We start from the raw sequence: 21,460 nt of genomic DNA, 5'->3' as shown, positions 1-21,460 counted from the left end.
TGATTCACATTGCTGTACAGTAGAAACTAACACCACATCGTAAAGCAATAATACTCCAATTAAAAAATAAATTAAAGAAATCTAAAACTTAAAAAAAAAAAAAAACCAAAGCTTTCTTGAGACATTGGAAACTAAAAAGTAAGAGGGAGAAAAAGGGAGCCAGAACAAGAGAGAAAGGCTGTTTGAAAGCTATTCTAACTTAAAATGTCAGGTCTGACCTATGGTCACAAAACTTGATTACTCTGGTTAACAGTAAGGGATTTAACTTTTATCTGAAAACTTACAAGGTTGGGGTTAGTATGGAAAAAAACAACAGATCTGGAATTAAATTCAAGTCTTAGCACTGCAACTAACCCCATTGTGTGACCTATAGTAATTCACCATCCCTTTTGGCCCTCAGTTCCTGAGCCTATAAAATGAGGGGACTGAAATAAATTCTTCCCTTGGGTCTATGTAGCATTATTTTTATTTTGTTTTTTACTTTTTGGCTGTTCTGGATGGCTTGTGGGATCTTACCCAGCCAGGGATTAAACCCTCGACCTCTGCAATGGAAGCCTGGAGTCTTACGCACTGGATCACCAGGGAAGGCCCTCTCTGTAGCATCATAAGCCAATGGTTCTCTGGTGAAACCACACAAAAACTAATAGTTCTTCTAGCATAGGACCCTCAGTGGGACAGTCAGCAAAATTGAGGGATGAAGTTAAGCAGAGAGGAAGGCAGACGTATTCTTTCCTGAGATAAGAAAGTATTCTTTCTCCAGAGAGCTTTTACATCACCATGAAGCACTCACGCCCAGACGACTCTACTCCTGACAGCATGGGATCTGTCCCTCTGGTATACATGTCCCAGCATCGTATTCTTGGGACATCCCTCTTCCAGCTTGCATCATGGAGCCTCAAAGCACGCCTGGCACACTGGATGCTCAATGAGTGAACTCCAGGAAGATCCCTCCTCAGGTCAGATTCTAGCCCTACCTGGAGCAAGTGACATTGGCAAGTCACTTTCCCAGTCTCTCAAAGCTTCAGTCTCCTGATCCTTAACATGAGGTTTTTATTCAATGAGGTAAAAATATGCAAAATTTGATCTGAGTAGCGCAAACTACTGTGGAACTGCAAAGTATGTGATGTCTGTCTTTACAAAACTCTTATAGCAGATACAAGAATTGCGACACTTTTCTAGGACTTGGGTCTAGCAAATTGCCCCAAGCGTGTCTCCCTTCTCGGACTTGTTATCTGTCTGTTCAGCTCCAGGCACAATGGACCTCAGAACCTTTGGGATAGTCTCCAGGAACTGGAGGTCTGATCTCCATTTCTCCAGTCTTCCAAGGCTTATCCCCAAGATCATCTTACTCCTGACCCCTATGGGTAACAAGCTTGTCCATATCAGGTGTGAGCTTGAGACTCCAGATTCTCAAGGCTGCCCCGACCAGGCTGGTCTCGCCTCTATGTCTACTAGGAGGGAATAACACTCTGCAGCTCCAACTCCGAAATCCTCATGGGAAAATGATGCCCTCTTTTAAGATGTCAGCTCTATGAGACTATCCACTTATGAGAATAAGCTACTGGAAAGGCATGAAGAGCCTAGAGAAGGAGGGAGAGAAAGAGAGTCTTGATGACAGCGACCTTGGAGGCAGCCATGCTTGATGCGGATAGTTACTGTCGTTTAGGCCATAAGTAGTGTCCAACTCGTTCGCGACCCCATGGATTACAGCATGCCAGGCTCCTCGGTCCTCCGCTATTTCCTGGAGTCTGCTCAAATTCATGTTCATAAGTAGGCAATGCTATCTAACATCTCATCCTGTACTGCCTTCTCCTTTTGCCTTTTATAAACAGTTCTATCAAATCATTCACAACTGGCCTCTATAAAATCCAGGAGGTCTTAAGGACGATGCCATAGAGAAACTGAAGTAATCAGTAAGCAAGCAGTAATCAGGGTGTTAAGATTCTCACTCTGGCACAGAATAGGGTTTTCTGTGTCAATGACAATAAAAACTCACTGCATTTTTCATATGGTTTTTTTAACACACAAATGAGATTAATGTCTGACGGTCAGAAATAAACATTTTATAGAAATGAAAATATATATTCGGATAAAAAATAGCATACATTTTTTCTTAGTACAATTAAATATACTTAAGTGGGAAAAATACTAAGCTTAACTTTAGTTTTAACTTTAGAAACCCATGTCTTTCTATTTACATGTAAAAGATTACCATCAGAAGTAGCAATTCTTCAACATAATACTACATAAGTGTTCTATAAAATGCAGTTCAAATATGTGCAAGAAAAAATTCAACTCTATTCATAGGAATGAATGCTGTAGTTAAGAATGCAAAATAGTTTTAGTAATTTAAAACCGAGAAAGAAAAAAAAAATCTCCGTTAGGGATAAATATTCCATATATGGTTTTTATTCAAAGGCAACTTATTTTTAGGAAGCTGGAGAGAAAATAAATTTCTTAGCTCTTTTGGACTTATATGTTCAAAAGTGACTATTTATATTTAAGGTAATATTTTAAACTTTTATTTTTTTAAAACCAGTGTTTCAGCAATACATACATTAAGTTTAATAGCTTTTATTTTAATTTCTAAAATATGTCATTGCAAAGTGAATCCAGTCACAAAGCTCTTTTTTCAGATGACTAAATGATTTTGTTCAACACACAACTCTGGCATTATGATGATTTTACCACTCTTTAAATACAATGCATCTGAGGGACAACTTACTCTCTGAAACTCTGAGATATTTACTGGGTCCTTCCAAGAATTCCCAAAGTGGTGCTTTCAAGGTTTAGAGAGGCTCTCTAAGAATTTACAATATAGATCATTTTAAGATGCTTTTCTTTTACAAAACAGAATGTGTTTAGAGAAATAAAGACAATCTTCTCTTCACCCCCACCCCCCAACCTTACTGAATTACAAAAATAAAAAATTACATTTGCAAACTTTCCAAAGGAAACAGGGTGCTTGTTTGATCTCTGCAATGAAAACGGTGGTAGAACAGAGCAAGATGCTTGTATTTATCAGCGAGCAGAAGCTACTATCCAGACCCTTCCAGAGATGCACAGAAAGGCTACTTAAAACTGCAGATCCTGGGAACTCACCAGATCATTTTGTATTGGAATCGGAATCCCCAGGGATTTTTTTTTTTTAAGCAAGGTCCCTAAATGATTCCTAGGTATACTGAAATTTGTAAGCCAAAGCATGTGATGTTGAAGAGACAGAGCAACTCTCAGATCCCTGAAAGAGCACCAAGCATTTTCCAAATGTATCCTTTGCATGACTTTTTTCTTCCTCCATATAAGGGAGGTAGAGAGGTGGGTCGTTGTGACTTATCTCCTCCCACCTGGGTTCAACAGACAGAGGCTAGGCTCCTGTGTTCATCTTGTTTGATATTCCAATCAGGGAATTAATAAATTTTGCTGGGTGGGGAGTTGCTCTGCATGGTTTATGGGATCTTAGCTTCCCAACCAGGGATTGAACATGGATGGGCCCTGGAAACAGAAAGTGCCCAATCCTAACCACTGGACCACCAGGGAATTCCCTAATAAAATCTTGATAATGATCAGACTGTGTCCAGTAAGGTCTCAGATTCTTCATAGATCAAATCTTGCAATCGTGCCTGCATTCTTTTTGCGATAACAATTTCTAAAAAGAGAGTATTTCCTCTATAAATTGTCTATAAACAACTTAGAAACTTAGTCCATAAATGATAATGGGCAACTTTGGAATTCTCTTCAAACGGTATTCTCACCAAAATACTCTGAGAGGTGCTGAACAAATAGAAAAATGTATGTGCAGGCATGATTTTGTGTGACTCAATCATTGTATCTTTCCTGACCAAAGATTCAGTTCAGTTCAGTTCAGTTCAGTTGCTCAGTCATGTCCGACTCTTTGCGACACCATGAACCGCAGCACGCCAGGCCTCCCTGTCCATCACCAACTCCCAGAGTCCACCCAAACCCATGTCCATTGAGTCGGTGATGCCATCCAACCATCTTGTCCTCTGTCGTCCCCTTCTCCTCCTGCCCTTAATCTTTCCCAGCATCAGGGTCTTTTCAAATGAGTCAGCTCTTCAGCATTAGATTACAAATGCAAAACTAAGTGTTTGATTCTTATCACAAGGAGATGCTTGTCTCCTTTCCTAAACTAAAGGTTGCTGCTGCTGCTGCTAAGTCGCTTCAGTCGAATTTCTTACAAAGGTGGGGAAAAAAAGAAAAGAAAAAGAAACTCATATGCTGGTTACTCAGTCAACGCTTATTTTCTGGCTTTGCTTTCCTTGAAATCTTGTTTATATTATTCTTCTATAACAATGAATAGCCAGAAAAGCTCTTATAAAAGGTCTGCCTGTATAAGTGTGTTAAATAATTATAATTTAAGCTCCAGACTAATCTCAGATTATCAACACCTGGATGTGTTGGTGAGCAAAGTCTGAAACTCCAGTGAAATAGACAAGGAAGAATAGAACAGAGTTATCCATGACCCAATTGTTTAAGTTTGTTATCCTGGTTTGCTAACAATTCAAGACCTGTTTGTATAACTGTTGCCCATAGGGCAGAGATAAAACAAACAGGAACTGCAAAGGTAGGTTTGGGAGACTTGGGTGTATTCTTCTGGGTAGCTCCAAAAGAGAGCCTCTGCAATGTTCAGTCTCACGCTAAAACAAATTCCAAAGCGTTGTTTGATCTGCATGGAAGACCCAAATAAGATGATAATCATTAACTCAAATGAGCTCCCTGTTTACAAAACCACTGTGACCATTTGGCAGCTGTAAATAACTCTTTGTTCAGGATTGGAAAACTCACGGAGAAGCAGGATATATAAATTATAAAAGATATGAGAGGTGGGGTTAAAAGAGATACATGGAGTAACTTGGAGGACACTAAAAGTCAGGCTACCAGAGGACCTAAGGAAGAAGTAAGCCCAAAACATCTAAAAATAGCAGAACTGGAGGAAATGGTTCCAGAGGGATTTGATCTGCCATTGTACTCAAATCCTGCCATTGCAGTTCAGATCTATAAAAAGGCATCCTTCCTATCCATTCAGTAAAGATACTGATTACACATCCTGTTTCATACCGGTAGGCCTTACCACCCAGATTTCCAAATTTCTTACTTTATAAGGTCAGTCTCATGTTACATTGCTTTCTCTCTGTGAATTTACATGGATCACAAAATCGAGTCAATAGCATTTCCCCTTCTCATCCTTGCAACCAACAGAGGAGGCTTGATGGTACAGCTGATGTGAGGCTGGCAAATACATTTAAAAATCTGCATCCTTTCTACTCTTACCAGGGCTCACTATACATTAAGTTTTGCTTTTTATCTTTTGTTTTATTTCCTTTTGCCTTGGCTTTACAAGAGAAGCTACATAAATATTCTTTTGTTCCGTTTTCTTCACGTTAATCAATTACAGGCTTCTGAATGACCAATATGTCACAAATGACAGAAAAAGTGAGATACAAACTTTGAAAATTTAGTCCCTCATTGAAGTTTGAAAAGTACCATACTTTTAAATTTGAGTGTATGCATGAATATAAATAAAATTCTTTATTAATAAACTTTTCTCTAATCCTTTAAATTTTAGTTTTTTTAAACAAGTATATTACATTACAATACTGTATTAGTTTCAGGTGTACAGCAAAGTGATTCAGTTATATACATAAATATCAGATTATTTCCATTATAGTTTATTTTAATAATTGAATATAGTTCTCTGTTCTATACAGTAAATCCATTTTGTTTATCTATTTTATATTTTATTTTATAAAAATGGCAATTTTTATCTGTTAATCCTATAACTCATATATCCCTCCTCACTTTCCCTTCGGTATCTGTAGACTTGTTTTCTATGCCTGTGGATATGTTTCTGTTTTGTAAATAAGTTCATTTGTAGTATATTTTAGACTCTATATGTAAGTCATATCATATAATATTTGTCTTGCTCTGTCTGACTTACTTCACTTGGTATGATAATCTTTAGGTCCATTTATGTTGTGGCAAATGATATTATTTCATTTTTTAAGGCTGAGTAATTTTTTGTTGTACAGTCGCTCTAGTCGTGTCTGACTCTTTTGCAAACCCATGAACTGCAGCACGCCAAACTTCCCTGTCCTTCACCATCTCCTGGAGTTTGCACAGACTCATGTCTATTGAGTTGGTGACGCCATCAAACCATCTTGTCCTCTGTCTTCCCCTTTTCCTCCTGCCTTCAATCTTTCCCACAATCAGGACCTTTTCTAGTGAGTCAGCTCTTCGTATCTGGTGGCCAAAGTATTGGAGTTTCAGCTTCATCATCAGTCCTTGCATGAATATTCAGGACTGATTTCCTTTAGGATGGACTGGTTGGATCTCCTTGCAGTCCAAGGGACTCTCTAGAGTCTTCTCCAACACCACAGTTCAAAAGCATAAATTCTTTGGCGCTCAGCCTTCTTTATGGCCCAACTCTCACATCCATACATTACTACTGGAAAAACCATAGCTTTGACTATATGGATCTTTGTTGGCAAAGTAAGTCTCTGCTTTTTAATATACTATCTAGGTTTGTCATAGCTTTTCTTTCAAGAAGCAAACATCTTTTATTTTCATGGCTGTAGCCACCATCTGCAGTGATTTGGGAACTGAGTAATATTCCATTGTATATGCACACACATATATTAATACACATATTCACACACACATCTTCTTCATTCATTCATCTGTTGATGGATCCTTACATTGCTTCTGTATCTTGGCTATTATAAATAGTGCTGCTATGAACATTGGGGTGTGTGTATCTTTTCAAATTAGAATTTTCATCTTTTCCAAATATATGCCAGAGAGTGGGACTCCTGAATCATATGGCAACTCTACTTTAAGTTTGTAAAATTTGTCTTTTATTTACCATTGGATCCTTTGTTTCTTCACTTCTGCAAATTGTGTAGTTTTACTCTAATGATGCAGACAGCCAACGTGTGTGTTACTTTTTATTCATCTAAAGTCTTGCTGCTCGCAAAGGAGGAGGTCAGGTATGTAAAGAAGACCACCCTATCTCAGTGGTGACTGGCTGAACAAATCAAACCCTGGTTCTTGGTGAGACTGAATATGGGACACACAGGGAAGCTTCCCTAGGAAATTACGGCTGCCAAATAAGTAGAAGCAGAAGGCAGCTGAGTCCCTAACATGAGAGCACATGTTGACGAGATGACCAGATAACCACGTCACTACAGCTGTTGTGACCAAAGGGCAGCAAGACTCCAGCTGTATCCTGCATGGCTTTCCTGTTCCACCAGGTTTCCACAAAGCTATGGAGACACTTCCCTCCATATTTCCTTATCTAACTTTAAACCTTCTTCAACTATTGTGCCCTTCCCAACCCTAAAGAATCTACGTGAAATCTACGTGAAACAACCAGAGAACTGCTCCTTACTATTTTCTCCTTTCTGCCCTACTTTTTTTCATTTTTTTTAAAGATTACTATTAATATTATTTGGCCATACTTAGAGGCATGCAGGTTCTTAGTTCCCAGACCAGGGATCGAACCTGCGCCCCCTGCAGTGGAAGCATGAAATCTTAACCATTGGACTACCAGGGAATTAATTCCCTCTCTACCCTACTTTTTAATGGTGTAGGAAAACATTTCTAGCATGGTATAGATTCATGGCTTTCTCCTATGGTGGAATTATGGTACCTTTGGTCTTTAATGTTAGTACTAAATTCTTTCTCTCTGTGTATATGCTTGGCTTTTAGTATCCAGACGAGTACATTCATAAAGGCACTAATCTCAATTATTAAGACTCTGCCCTCATGACCTGAGTACCTCCCAAAGGTGCCATCAGCTTGGTGATTAGAATTTCAACATGTGGATTTGGGGGTACACAAATATTCACCCCACAGCAAGGAGTCTAGTTTTTCTGCTTTGTTTCTACCCTCAGAAAATGTGTAGTCTGCCCACCAAATAACCCAGTGAGAGGGTAAAGGGATCGTTGTGCTTTCTATTTTGTGTCTCAAATTGGAATTCATTTTCCAAGAGAAATACGATTGGGTGTGATAAGTTTCCATGGTCCAGCTTAGTTATAGATTTAACAGATCCTCAATGGATAGCCTAAGAATCTTATTATTTATATTAACATCATTTTTATGGGTTACTTGGTTCTAAGTTTTAATAAGTCAATTAAAATAACATTTAAAAAATAAATATAACAGCTCTGTAAGCTTGAACCATATGCATATATTGATCTTGGCTCCTTCTGAACGATCAAAAGTAGAGATCAGATTCAATTTGCTTTTATCAATATGCTTTTTTGGCATCAGAAGTTCGATGGGCCTCAGATTTGTATTTGTGAAAGGACAGTGGCTGCATATCATTAGACCACAGCTGTTTAATCCAGTGGCTTAACTCAGAATTCAGTGGAAATATTCTGGAGTCATGATCTGACCCTCTCCAATGGAATCCTCTGAGGGTTAAGAATGATGCTATTTTACAATGCTAATAACCATCTGAGGGTGAAGAACACTGCTAATAAATTCTTTACCCAACCAAGCCAGATATTAAATCCTGTTGCAAAATCAACATTAACTCTCCCTGTACTCCTTTTTTTCCAAACCATTTGTTCTGGAAGAAAGAATCATTTTCATTATTGTCCACAATACATCTAAAGTTTATTTCTCATGGAGGTATTTGTTTTTTTTGTTTTGTCTTTTTAAAAAATCTGGCTGCCCTGGGTCTCAGTTGAGGCACACAGGATCATGTGGAATCTTTTAGCTGCAACATGTGGGATCTAGTTCCCTGACCGAGGACTGAACCTGGCCCCTGCGCTGGCAGCACAGAGTCTTGGCCACTGGACCACCAGGGAAGCCCCATTTGTGACTTTAAAAGTTTGCCCAAATCTCTCACCCCAAGGTTTGTGTGTGGATGTGTGCTCAGTCGCTTCAGTTGTGTCTGACTCTTTGCCACCCTATGGACTGTAGCCCTCCAGTCTGTCTATGGGATTTTCCAGGCAAGAATACTGGAATAGGTTGCCATGCCCTCTTCCAGGGGATTGTCCTGACCCAGGGATCAAACTTGTGTCTCCTGTGTCTTCAGCATTGCAGGCAGATTCTTTACTGCTGAGCCACTAGGGAAACCCACCCCAAGTTTCAACATCCTCTCAAATAAATCACTCAGTTCTTATTTCTCAGAGTACTTGGCACGAAGTCATCAAAGCCCCAAGAGCCTCAACAGAGGTCCCAGAGGTGTGAGCGTGGAGTGACCTGTATCCAAGCATCAGGTCAAAGGAGGCCAGATGCCTTCTAACAAGTTTCCCAGTTAGAACTCACTAGCAGCGCTTAGAACGCCTTCTCCCACTAAACACCTCGGGGCATGAATTCACTGTCAGGGCAGGACAACTATTTCATTTCAGTTTAAGATTTTGCATTTCACTAAGTCCTGAGCAATCCTTCCCCCAACTCAAAAGAAACAAACAACAATCCCCCCAAAACACTTCCCTTTGTGCAGTTTTACACCAGGCAGGCAAGGTTATACCTCAACACAAGAGGACTCTCTGGACTTTGTACAGGAGATTCTTTAACCCAGAAATCATTCCTCCTATTTCCAAGTGGCTGTCTGTCCTTCCCCTCCTCCACACTCTCCTGCCCACAGACCTCTGTCCACTTAAAATCTGGGAAGACAAGCATTCTACCTGTTTGTGCATTGGACCATTTCATTCCCATCACTGAGTAAATCCTCAGGAGACCCTTGGAGAAAGATTAAATTTCTTAATCAAGTAACTCCTTCCATTATCAAATTTAACATTCCAGCACTGCCCAGTGACTGCATGAAAAAGATTAGTGTGGATGACTAGACAAATTCTGTGATCACCTATTCAAATTAAAGATTTTGAAGTTGGCAAAGTGGAGGAGGACAATTTTTTTCTGCAAAATTGTGCCTATTGTTCTCAAATATGCAAACTATATTATGAAGACTACTAAAATTCTGAGACTATTTTTTAAAATTATTTATGCTGTCATAATTTAATAGCAAAATTAATTTTTTCTCATAGAAATCCTAGTCTTTGGGACTTCCCTGATGGTGCAGTGAATAAAACTCCATCTGTCAGTACAGGGGACATGAGTTCCATTCCTGGACCAGGAAGATTCCACATGCCCTGGAGCAAATAAACCCATGTGTCGCAACTACTGAGACTGTGCTCTAAAGTCCGCCAACCACAACTAACCCGGTATGCTGCAACTATTGAGGTCCTCACGTCTAGAGCTTATGCTCTGCAACAAGAGAAGCCATTGCAATGAAAATTCCTCGCACTATAACGAAGAGTAGCCCCCACTCGCCGCAACCAGAGAAAACCAGCATGTAGCCACGAAGATGCAGCGCAGCCAAAAAAAAAAAAGAAACCCTGGTCCTTATGACTACTCATGATATTACTCATTTTCTTTTTTGCTATCTATTTTACATATGATAAGTTTCCATGTTACTCTCTCCATACATCTCACCATCTTCTCCCCTCTCCCTGTGTTCATAAGTCTGTTCTCTATGTCTTTTTAAATTGATACACAATAAAATGGACTTTTGTGCATGTGTGCTCCAGGAATTTAATAGTTCTTTGAATTCGTGTGTGTGTGTCCCCAGTTGCATCCGACTCTTTGCGATCCTTTGGACTGTAGCCCACCAGGCTCCTCTGTCCGTGGGATTTCCCAGGCAAGAATATTGGAATGGGTTGCCATTTCCTGCTCTGGGGGATCTTCCTGACCCAGGAATTGAACCTGCATCTCCTGTGTCTCCTGAATTACAGGTGGATTCTTCACCACTGATCCATCGGGGAAGCTTTTGGCTAAGATCAAGTGTAGTATCTTTTAATTTAAACATATATAGTTTATGCAGCAACTGTTATCACATCAGGAAACTTAGAAGTTCTAATATCCACTGAAATTCCCTCTTGCTATCCAGTTGCAGTCATAACCCCCAACACCTAACCACTGATCTTCTGTCCCTATACTTTTGGTTTTTGAGAATGTCTTACAAATGCAATCATATATTAGGTAAACTCTTATCTGGCTTCTTTCAATTAGCATAACTATTTTATGAGTCAAAGTTGTTTGATATACACAAGTGTCAAAATTTGATTCCATTTTTATGGCTGAGGACTATTCCCCTACATGTACTGTAAAACAATAAACAGAAGCCTCAATTAAATAGAGTTGGGAGGGGGACTCCTTGGTGATCGAGTGACTAAGACTCTGTGTTTCCACTGCTGGCGGCATGGGTTCAAAACCTGACAGGAGAACTAATATCTCACATGCCAAGAGGGCAAAAAATAAAATAAAATATTAATAAATTGGGCCATGATAGTTTAAAAATACTATTTAGAAAATAGAGCTGGAAGACCAGAAGAGGGAGCTCTCACACCCTGCATTGATTGCCCATCAGGAAGAAGATCTGTCAAGGCTCAGCCAACGACAAACCACAGACTCTCGTTTACATAGCCCTCCCAACTTCCTTTTCCCTTCTATAAAAGCATTTCCTTGTGTTGCCCTTCCAGGACTTGTAGTGGCTTGCAGACTCAGACAGTAATTCTCTGCTGATCCCAAATAAATCCATCTTTGTTGGAGAGATACTTGGCATTCTATTTGTTTCAGGTCAGCAGTGTTTATCACAGTATATTTAATCCACTCATCCTCAGAAGATCTGGGTTGTTACCAGTTTTTGGAGATTATAAATAAAGCTTCTCTAAATATTTGTGTAGTTTTTGTGTGAACACAAATTTTCATTTCTCCAGGGTAAATACCTAGAAGTGGGATTGCTGGATCATCTTGTTCGTGTATGTTTAACCTTACAAGCAACTGCCAAGCTGGTTTCCAGCATTTTGCATTCCCACCAGTAGGATGTGAAGGTCTCATTTGCTCTGCATTCTTACCAACACATGGCATTGTCAATCTTTTAAATTTCATCTACTCCAATAGGTTAATGGTGGTATCTTATCATGGTTTAACTTGCCTGTTCCTAATGACTAACGATGTTGAACACCTTTTCATGTGCTTGTGTGCCAACTATATAAACTTCTTTATGGCTAAGTGTTTGTTCAAGCCATTTCCTGTTTTTTAATTGGGTTGTTTCCTAACTGTTGAGTTTTAAGTGCTCATTATTCTTGGGTACAAGTCTTCTGTCAACTATCTGATTCTTAAATGTTTTCTACCAGCCCATAGAGTCTTTTACAGAGTAAGTTTTATTTTTTGATCAAGTCCAATTTTTAATAGTTGTTATTTATAGCTTTTTAAAATTTCTTTCTCCTTTTCAAATCTACATTAAGAATATATTAGTTTTACATTTTAAGTTACTTTATTTAATACAAAATGAATGCCCTTTGCAATTAAAAAAAGAATCCCAACAGAATGCATTGGTGCATTTGAAAGAATTGCCAAATATGATCTGACATGTCTACTTAAACCCTGGCTTTTTGAGACCATGAATAGAAAAGAAGTGCTTTTAATAAGATGTCATGACATCAGTTTAATCAGAGAATACACAGATAATTATATCTTGATGCTTCATAGTCATTAGTATGAACAGGGTATTTTTGATGCTGAAACCTTCCAAATACAACTTACATCTTTACAGTTTTCAAGTTCAGGCTTGGCACATCCTAGTAGAGTTATAAATGACTTATGATACTTTATGTAATAATATGATTTTACTCTATGCTTTAAAGCCACATGTTTAAAAAATGAACTCAGTTCATAACAATTTGAAAGAAACTCTGGACAAAAAGTCCTGGTCCTTGGGCCGCCTTCAGGGTGCTAGACATTCCAAGAAAAGCAGGTTTGTTCAAATGTGGTGTGGCCTTTCAAAGGAAGTGGCAGTGGAGGGGAAGATAATAATCCTTCTCTCTCCTGAATCACCGCTGGAAAAGTGCTCTCCTGAGGGCTCAGGGATGCTCTGCTGCAAGTCCAGGCATCTGCAGTCACTGGGTCTTGGCAGGATTCAGTCACTAACCTGCCTGGATGCTGGGGGGCAGACAGAACTCTAATCCCGCCAGCAGAGTGAGGGTGAACTTGAGCCTCTGCAGTCTTCAGACTCCAAGGTAGTATCCAATATACCAACAATCTCTTTACTTCTGTAAAGGGCTTAATAGTGACCAATGCCTTATCCAATGTGATTCCATGGGATTCATTTGTATTTTTTTAATTTTTAAGACTTTTATTTATTTTTTGGCCATGTAGCATGTGGGATCTTAGTTCCCACATGGTGGAAGCATGGAGTCTTAACCACTGAACCACCAGCAAGTTCCTTAAGGTATGTTTTTGAAACAAATATGCTGGAACTTACATACTGAATGAGCACTGTAAACTGCGAAGGAGTTATACCTTATTTTAACAATTCCACCATCATTCAAGCTATCTTTGATACTCTACTTTGAACTCTGACACTAGGGTTTGCAAGATTTGACTTTAGGGTAGGCCTGATATTGTGTAAGTCATTAAAAAATGAGAAATCTGAATAATTCAGTCTCACTCTGAGCTAATTTCAAGGGTCAGCTAGTGTGTCCTTACAGCATAAAGTGCTCAGCCAATGTTTTCTAGAAGAACCAGGCCTAAAATCTGTTGTCAATGGTGGCTTTCTTTGTGAATAGCAATTTAAGATTCTAAAGTAAGAAAGCTGTTGCCTTATATTATTATAAACTTACTAAAAAGGCTACGTTGTTGTTTAGTTGCTAAGTCATGTCCAATTTTTTTGTGACCCCATAGACTGTAGCCCGCAAGGCTTCACTGTCTATGGGATTTCCCAGGCAAGAACACTGGAGTGGCTTGCCATTTCCTTCTCCAGTCAATCTTCCTGACCCAAGATCAAACCCACGTCTCCTGCACTGCAGGTGGATTCTTTACCATTGGGCCACCAGGGAAGCCCCCAAAGGCTATAATACTCAATAAAAACAAATCACAGTAATATTTTCAGCAATGGTAGGATTATCAATATAAATTCATACTGACCAATGTGACCATTGGTTTGACTATGTTCTGGTATATCTGTTTCCCCTTTTTCTTTTAATTTTAAGCGGTCTGTACATTTTATAGTCAGTCACAGTGGGTCTATGTAAGAATATTATGACTTCTCAAACACAAGTATTGGATAAACAAATATATTCATATAATGAAAACTTGGGCCTTAAGAGGCCCAGATTTTAAAAGTTCTATAATTTTCAATAGTACTTTTAAAATGTGTTCTAGTTCCATGCTCTGCTTCTTTTCTAATTTATCCATTTTTCAATGACTCAACTATCTTTGCAGCATCGATTAGTCATGATGTTTGCAGATTCCAGAAACTACCACACAAATCTGGAGAGTCCCCAAGGCACATGGCGATACACACATGTGTACCCTAGCCCCCGGGCTGAGGAGATCTGTGCTGCTATTTCTAAAAAAGTTCCCTCATACAGAGTGAAGTAAGTCAGAAAGAGAAGAACAAATACCGTATATTAACGCATATATGTGGAATTTAGATAAATGGTATAGATGATCTTATTTGCAAAACAGAAATAGGCACTGATGGAGAGAACATATGGACACCAGAGAAGGGGGCGGGGGAGGGGGATGAATTGGGAGATTGGGACTGACATACCTACAGTACTGATACTATGTAGAAAATAGATAACTAAGGAGAGCCTGGCTCCCCTGGTAGCTCAGCTGGTAAAGAATCTGCCTGAATGCAGGAGACCCCAGTTTGATTCCTGAGTTGGGAAGATCTCGGGAAGATCCCTGAGAAGGGATAGGCTACCCACTCCAGTATTCTTGGGCTTCCCTGATGGCTCAGCTGATAGAGAATCCACCTGCAATGCAGGAGATCTGGGTTCAACCCTTGGGTTGGGAAGATCCCCCGGAGAAGGGAATGGCTACCCATGCCAGCATTCTGGCCTGGATAATTCCATGGACTGTTTGGTCCATGGGGATGCAAAGAGTCGGACATGACTGAGCGACTTTCACTTTAATGAGAACCTATTGTATAGCACAGGCAACTCAATGCTCTGTGGTAACCTGATTGGCAAGGAAGTCCAAAAGGGAGGAGATACATGTATCACATTTTCATTTTGCTGTACAGCAGAAACTAACACAACATTGTAAAGCAACAGTACTCCAATAAAAATTAATGCAAAAAATAAGCAAAATAAATAAAATAATTCTTTTACTTCCCCTTATCTCTTCTTTGTAGTGAGCTCCCAGACTTGCTTTTAACTATGGTCATCTCCTATTCTAACAGCCTTTTTGTCTGCATCTTTAGTTTCCTGGGGAGAGTAACTAGTATGTCAAAATTTTAAATTGTGTCAAAATTAAGTATATAGTCCTTGATGAATAAACTGGAGAGGAGTACTGTCTCATCTTTTCAGCGTGAAGGTTGTAATCATGTCTACATTTACTGACTAAAGACCATTTAAATCAGGCTTTCTGTTTTGGCTGAATTTTGCATAGATCAGGTTTCAGATCCCAGTCTATGGGTAGGTGAAATGTCAACATAAGCCCCTTTGACATAAGCCTGGAGAACCTGATGCTCAGAAAGCTTAGCAACAGAGCTATGTCTAGACTCTGTCTCTTCACTCTAACATTTTTCTGCCTCCCGGCTGTGATCCATGCTCTTTTTACTCTCTGGGCCTCTACACAAGCTCACCCTTACAGCTCCCTGGCTGCATGGACAGGTGAAGTCTCACATCTTTCCCTTCTTCCAGCTCTGCCCCCCTTCAAAGTCTGAGATTGCAGTGGAATAATGTTCAAACTCTCTGCCTTGCAAACCTGCTCCCCACTCTCCATTTTTCTCTTGCCTCCCAGACAACCTAAAAAAGCACTGAGGACCTGTGACCTGCAAACTCAGTCCCACCCAACCCCTCAGCCAATCCCACTTAAGGCTAGCAGACTGAGAACTGCCATATGGGATGGTCTCTTGTCCTTACCTCAGTATGGAGGGAATCTCAAGACCGATAGTCCTAAAGCCTCCCCACCTCAAACCTTCCATCGATGGCTTGGTCCATGAAACAGAGCATCTGCTGTGGCTTATGGATTTTTTTTCTCTAGTTCTTTTGCCAAGATGGGGACCATAACCTGATTTGCAGCCTGCTTCTTAGAAAATATCCATCCTCCTCGTCTTAAAGGAACCAAGAAGAGAGTTGGTTTTCCTGGTCACCAAAAATGTGTCAGGCACCATGCTGGGCAATCTGTGTCTGGACTGAGTTATCACGCATTATTATTATTACCACTTCATAAATGAGGAAACTGAGGCCTAGAGGAATGATATTACTTCATCAGAGGTCATAGAAATGGAGTGTTGGAGCCGCCTGTCTGAAAAGAAGCCTTTCTTATCTATTCAGATATAACTCCCAAACCTCCTCCAAGATGAAATTAATACCTTCAGGTATAACTTACTGAATTTATCATCCCCACTGCCTACACTTTCTTGTTTTCACATCCTGCTTATCACATCAACTCTCCTTGGTTATCACCCTGATCTATCTAGAAACAAACTGATGCCCCACACCTTGCTGGACACTGTCAGGTAGACACTGGGCCACCTAACATGAAGGTCAGCTCAACCACAGGGCTTCTCCTTTTGCCCTGGTCGCTGCCTCGTTCTTGATTCTTGCCTTTTCTGAAGACTCCCTGCTGAGGTTTCAAGCACGCCTTAGGCTTTTACCCAAGCTGGAGGTCAATGCTTCCTAGCTTATTTTCCATTACTGCCCCATGACTGGATTCAGCCAAATGGAACTAATTGCGAGCCTATATGCATCTGCTATGCTGCTCTGTCTCCTTTTTTTTTTTGGCCATGCTGCGCAGGATGCATCATCTTAGTTCCCCTACCAGGATTCGAACTGCACCCCCTGCAGTGGAAGTGCGGAGTCTTAACCACTGGACCCCCAGGGGAGTCCTATCCTTGCATTTATTTTCTCTAAAGGACAATTACAAGAGCAGTTTAGAGTCAATTAAGGGGAGGCACAGAGATTACCCATATACCCCCTGTCCTCACCCATGCATAGCCTTCTCTCCGTTATCAATCTTTCTCATGAGAAAGGTATTTTCTTTTTTTTTTTTGGCCAAGGCTGAATGTACATTGACACATCCTTTGCTTTTTTTTGTTGTTGTTGTTTGTTTGCTCTGCTAGAAATGTCTTTAAGAAAGCTCCAACAGCCCCCACCCTCCCTAGCCCATCCTGAATCTCTTCACGTTTAAATCTCTTTATGTTTAAGTAGTCTGCTGGATGCACCTTCTCCACGTATCCTTTCCTCAGGCACACTTCCACTCCAGCTAGAAGCAAGTGCCTTTTATACATGGCCTCCCAGAGCACTTTCCTTGTATTTCTCCTGGGGCATCTCACCAGAATTCAAACATAAACGGCACACTGAACAAATCAGTTATGTCAGCTGTAGTCATAAAAGAGTACTGTTTTTGCCTGTCATTGTCCCTTTAAGCCTGATCAAAGAAATTAGCTCTTCCCTGCTCCTGATGAAAACTCCTACAAAACTTTGACTTTTCTGATCATTCCTAGTTAAGAAAAAGTTCTACGTTTTCTGCCAGTAACAAAACAGAGTCTCAATTCGGATGAGAATGCCCAGCTCAGGATTCATCAGCACTTGAACCATCTGTGCCATGCTTTGTGGCTCAGTCCTGTCCGACTCTTTGTGACCTCATGGACTGTAGCCTGCCAGGCTTCTCTGTCCATGGGGCTTCTCCAGGTGAGAATACTGAAGTGGGTTGCCATGCCCTCCTCCAGGCGATCTTCCCAACTCTGGGGTCAAACCCAGGTCTCCCACACTGCAGGTGGATTCTTTACCATGTGAGCCACCGGGGAAGCCAAACCATCATCACTATCACCTTCTATCCAAGGCTGCCTGCAGGCAATGTGGTGTCTTCAAGACAGAGAGTTTGGCTTCCTGTATCTTTCTCATTCCCATCTTCCTTCACCCACTAATTGCTGTTTCTGACCAAGCTCCATCCCCACAGTTAAAGTATGAAAGACAGATCTTTCAAAGGAAAGATCTCTTTGACTGATAGAATCAGAAGGGAGTGTGGCCAACATTGAAAGCTGACTCTTTTTCTCTAAGATCACTTTTATAGGTTCTTCAGAGACACTCCCGCTCTGAAGTCTTCTCCTGACCCCCTGATGCAGCTCTATTCCAACCTGCTGCTCCTTTTTAGCCCCTGGGCATCTAACGGTCCACCTCCAGCACTTCTCTGCGGACGCCCCATCACTCTGGGGCTACCATATTGGAACAGAATCTATGACGTCGATATGCAGGTTGATTTCAATACAACAATAACTTCCCTTTGCTCCTACCTTCCGAACAGCTAACCAGTTATGCTGTTCAGTTCAGTTCAGTCGCTCAGTCATGTCTGACTCTTTGCGACCCCATGAATCGCAGCACGCCAGGCCTCCCTGTCCATCACCATCTCCCGGACTTCACTCAGACTCACATCCATCGAGTCGGTGATGCCATCCAACCATCTCATCCTCTGTCATCCCCTTTTCCTCCTGCCCCCAATCCCTCCCAGCATCAGAGTCTTTTCTAGTGAGTCAATTCTTTGCATGAGGTGGCCAAAGTACTGGAGTTTCAGCTTTAGCATCATTCCTTCCAAAGAACACCCAGGGCTGATCTCTTTTAGAATGGACTGGTTGGATCTCCTTGCAGTCCAAGGGACTCTCAAGAGTCTTCTCCAACACCACAGTTCAAAAGCATAAATTCTTGGGCACTCAGCTTTCTTCACAGTCCAACTCTCACATCCATACATGACCACTGGAAAAATCATAGCCTTGACTAGATGGACCTTTGTTGGCAAAGTAATATCTCTGCTTTTGAATATGCTATCTAGGTTGGTCATAATTTTTCTTCCAAGGAGTTATGCTGTATCCCCTCCAAATTTATCAGAATTGAGGGAGACTTGAGTCTACTGTGTCCCCCTCCCAAACTCAGAAGGTAGAGGTCAAGTTCTCCAGGTTGTCCTGTTCAAGTCAGTCTTATTAGAATTTAGGTGAAGTGGCAGACAGCCTGTAGCCTTTATCCTTAGGGATACTGGTGAAAGCAAAGCATGGTTTAAAAACATTTCAATTAATTTTTAAAGAAGAAATCCTCCTAAGGTAATTCTCTCTCAATTTTCACTTTGAGACCTTTTATATCCTCTTTGTAGCTAAGAAGATTTTAGGTTATAGAACATATTTTTGAAGCTCTATATAGTCAGCAAAAACAAGACCGGGAGCTGACTGTGGCTCAGATCATGAACTCCTTATTGCCAAATTCAGACTTAAATTGAAAAAAGTAGGAAAAACCACTAAACCATTCAGGTATGACTTAAATCAAATCCCTTACAATTATACAGTGGAAGTGACAAATAGATTCAAGGGATTAGATCTGATAGAGTGCCTGAAGAAATATGGACGGAGATTCGTAAAATTGTACAGGAGGCAGTGATCAAGACCATCCCCCCAAAAAAGAAATGCAAAAAGGCAAAATGGTTATCTGACGAGGCCTTACAAATAGCTGAGAAAAGAAGAGAAGCAAAACACAAAGGAGAAAAGGAAAGATATACCCATATGAATGCACAGTTCCAAAGAATAGCAAGGAGAGATAAGAAAGCCTTCCTCAGTGATCAATGCAAAGAATAGAACAAAAAAGACTAGAGATCTCATCAAGAAAATTAGAGATATTAAGGGAATATTTCATGCCAAGATGGGCACAATAAAGAACAGAAGTGGTATGGGCCTAACAAAGCAGAAGATATTAAGAAGAGGTGGCAAGAATACACAGAAGAACTATACAAAAAAGAGCTTCTTGACCAGATAACCATGATGGTGTGATCACTCACCTAGAGCCAGACATCCTGGAATGAGAAGTCAAGGGGGCCTTAAGAAGCCTCATTGTGAACAAAGCTAGGGGAGGTGATGGAATTCCAGTTGATCTATTTCAAATCCTAAAAGATGATGCTGTTAAAGTGCGGCCCTCAATATGCCAGCAAATTTGGAAAACTCAGTAGTGGCCACAGGACTTGAAAAGGTCAGTTTTCATGCCAATTCCAAAGAAAGGCAATGCCAAAGAATGTTCAAACTACTGCACAATTGCACTCATCTCACACTCTAGCAAAATAATGCTCAAAATTCTCCAAGTCAGGCTTCAACAGTATGTGAATCATGAACTTCCAGATGTTCAAGCTGGATTTAGAAAAGGCAGAGGAACCAGAGATCAAATTGGCAACATCTGTTGGATCATCGAAAAAGCAAGAGAGTTCCAGAAAATCATCTACTACACCAAAGCCTTTGATTGTGTGGATCACAACGAACTGGAAAATTCTTAAAGAGATGGGAATATCAGACCACCTGACCTGACTCCTGAGAAATCTGTATGCAAGTCAAGTAGCAACAGTTAGAACCAGATATGGAACAATAGAGTGGTTCCAAATTGGGAAAGGCGTATGTCAAGGCTGTATATTTTCACTCTGCTTAATTCACTTATATGCAGAGTTCATCATGCGAAATGCCAGGATGAAGCACAAGCCGGAATCAAGATTGCCAGGAGAAATATAAATAACCTCAGATATGCAGATGACATCACCCTTATGGCAGAAAATGAAGAAGAACTAAAGAGCCTCTTGATGAAAGTGAAAGAGGAGAGTGAAAATGTTGGCTTAAAACTCAACATTCAGAAAACTAAGATCATGGCATCTGGTCCCATCACTTCATGGCAAATGATGGAGAGACAATGGAAACAGTAACAGACTATTTTTTAGGGCTCCAAAATCACTGCAGATGGTGACTGCAGCCATGAAATTAAAAGACACTTGCTCCTTGGAAGAAAAGTTATGACCAACCTAGACAGCATATTAAACAGCAGAGACATGACTTTGCCAAGAAAGGTCTGTCTAGTCAAAGCTATGGTTTTTCCAGTAGTCATGTATGGATGTGAGAGTTGGACTATAAAGAAAGCCGAGTGCTGAAGAATTGATGCTTTTGAACTGTGGTGTCAGAGAAGACTCTTGAGAGTCCCTTGGACTGCAAGGAAATCCAACCAGTCAATCTTAAAGGCAATCAGTCCTGAATATTCCTTGGAAGGACTGATGCTGAAACTGAAACTCCAATACTTTGGCCATCTGATGCAAAGAACTAACTCATTAGAAAAGACTCTGATGCTGGGAAAGATTGAAGGCAGGTGGAGGGGATGACAGAGGATGAGATCGTTGGATGGCATCACCAATTCAATGGACATGAATTTGAGTAGGCCCTGGGAGTTGGTGATGAACAGGGAAGCCTGGTCCATAGCTGCAGTCCATAGGGTTGCAAAGAGTCGGACACGAGTGAGTGACTGAACTGAACTAAACATATTTTAAATCCTTTGTAAACATCCACCTTGATTTAACTTTGAAATTTCACCTCTATTAGATGTAAGAGTCGCAGTTTAGTTCAGTTCAGTTGCTCAGTCGTGTCCGACTCTTTGCGATCCCATGAATTGACTCCTGGAGTTCACCCAAA

The 21,460-nt window shown here is 40.5% G+C and overlaps 1 protein-coding gene and 1 long non-coding RNA gene across 3 annotated transcripts in view; one reads left to right on the top strand and one right to left on the bottom strand.

The window, feature by feature from the left end:
* Positions 1 to 10,674, top strand: part of LOC112449269 (uncharacterized) — a 34,013-nt gene extending 23,339 nt beyond the window's left edge. Inside the window, exon 4 of the long non-coding RNA XR_003037748.2 lies at positions 10,017 to 10,674. This is a non-coding gene — a long non-coding RNA (uncharacterized lncRNA). The remainder of the gene's footprint in view (positions 1 to 10,016) is intronic.
* Positions 1 to 21,460, bottom strand: part of KIAA1217 — an 821,092-nt gene that overhangs the window by 403,846 nt on the left and 395,786 nt on the right. The window lies entirely within an intron of this gene.

Source organism: Bos taurus, chromosome 13, assembly GCF_002263795.3.
Source record: "Bos taurus isolate L1 Dominette 01449 registration number 42190680 breed Hereford chromosome 13, ARS-UCD2.0, whole genome shotgun sequence".
NCBI lineage: Eukaryota > Metazoa > Chordata > Mammalia > Artiodactyla > Bovidae > Bos > Bos taurus.
The sequence above is the reverse complement of the archived record's forward strand: the minus strand, read 5'-3'. Positions and strand labels throughout refer to the sequence as shown.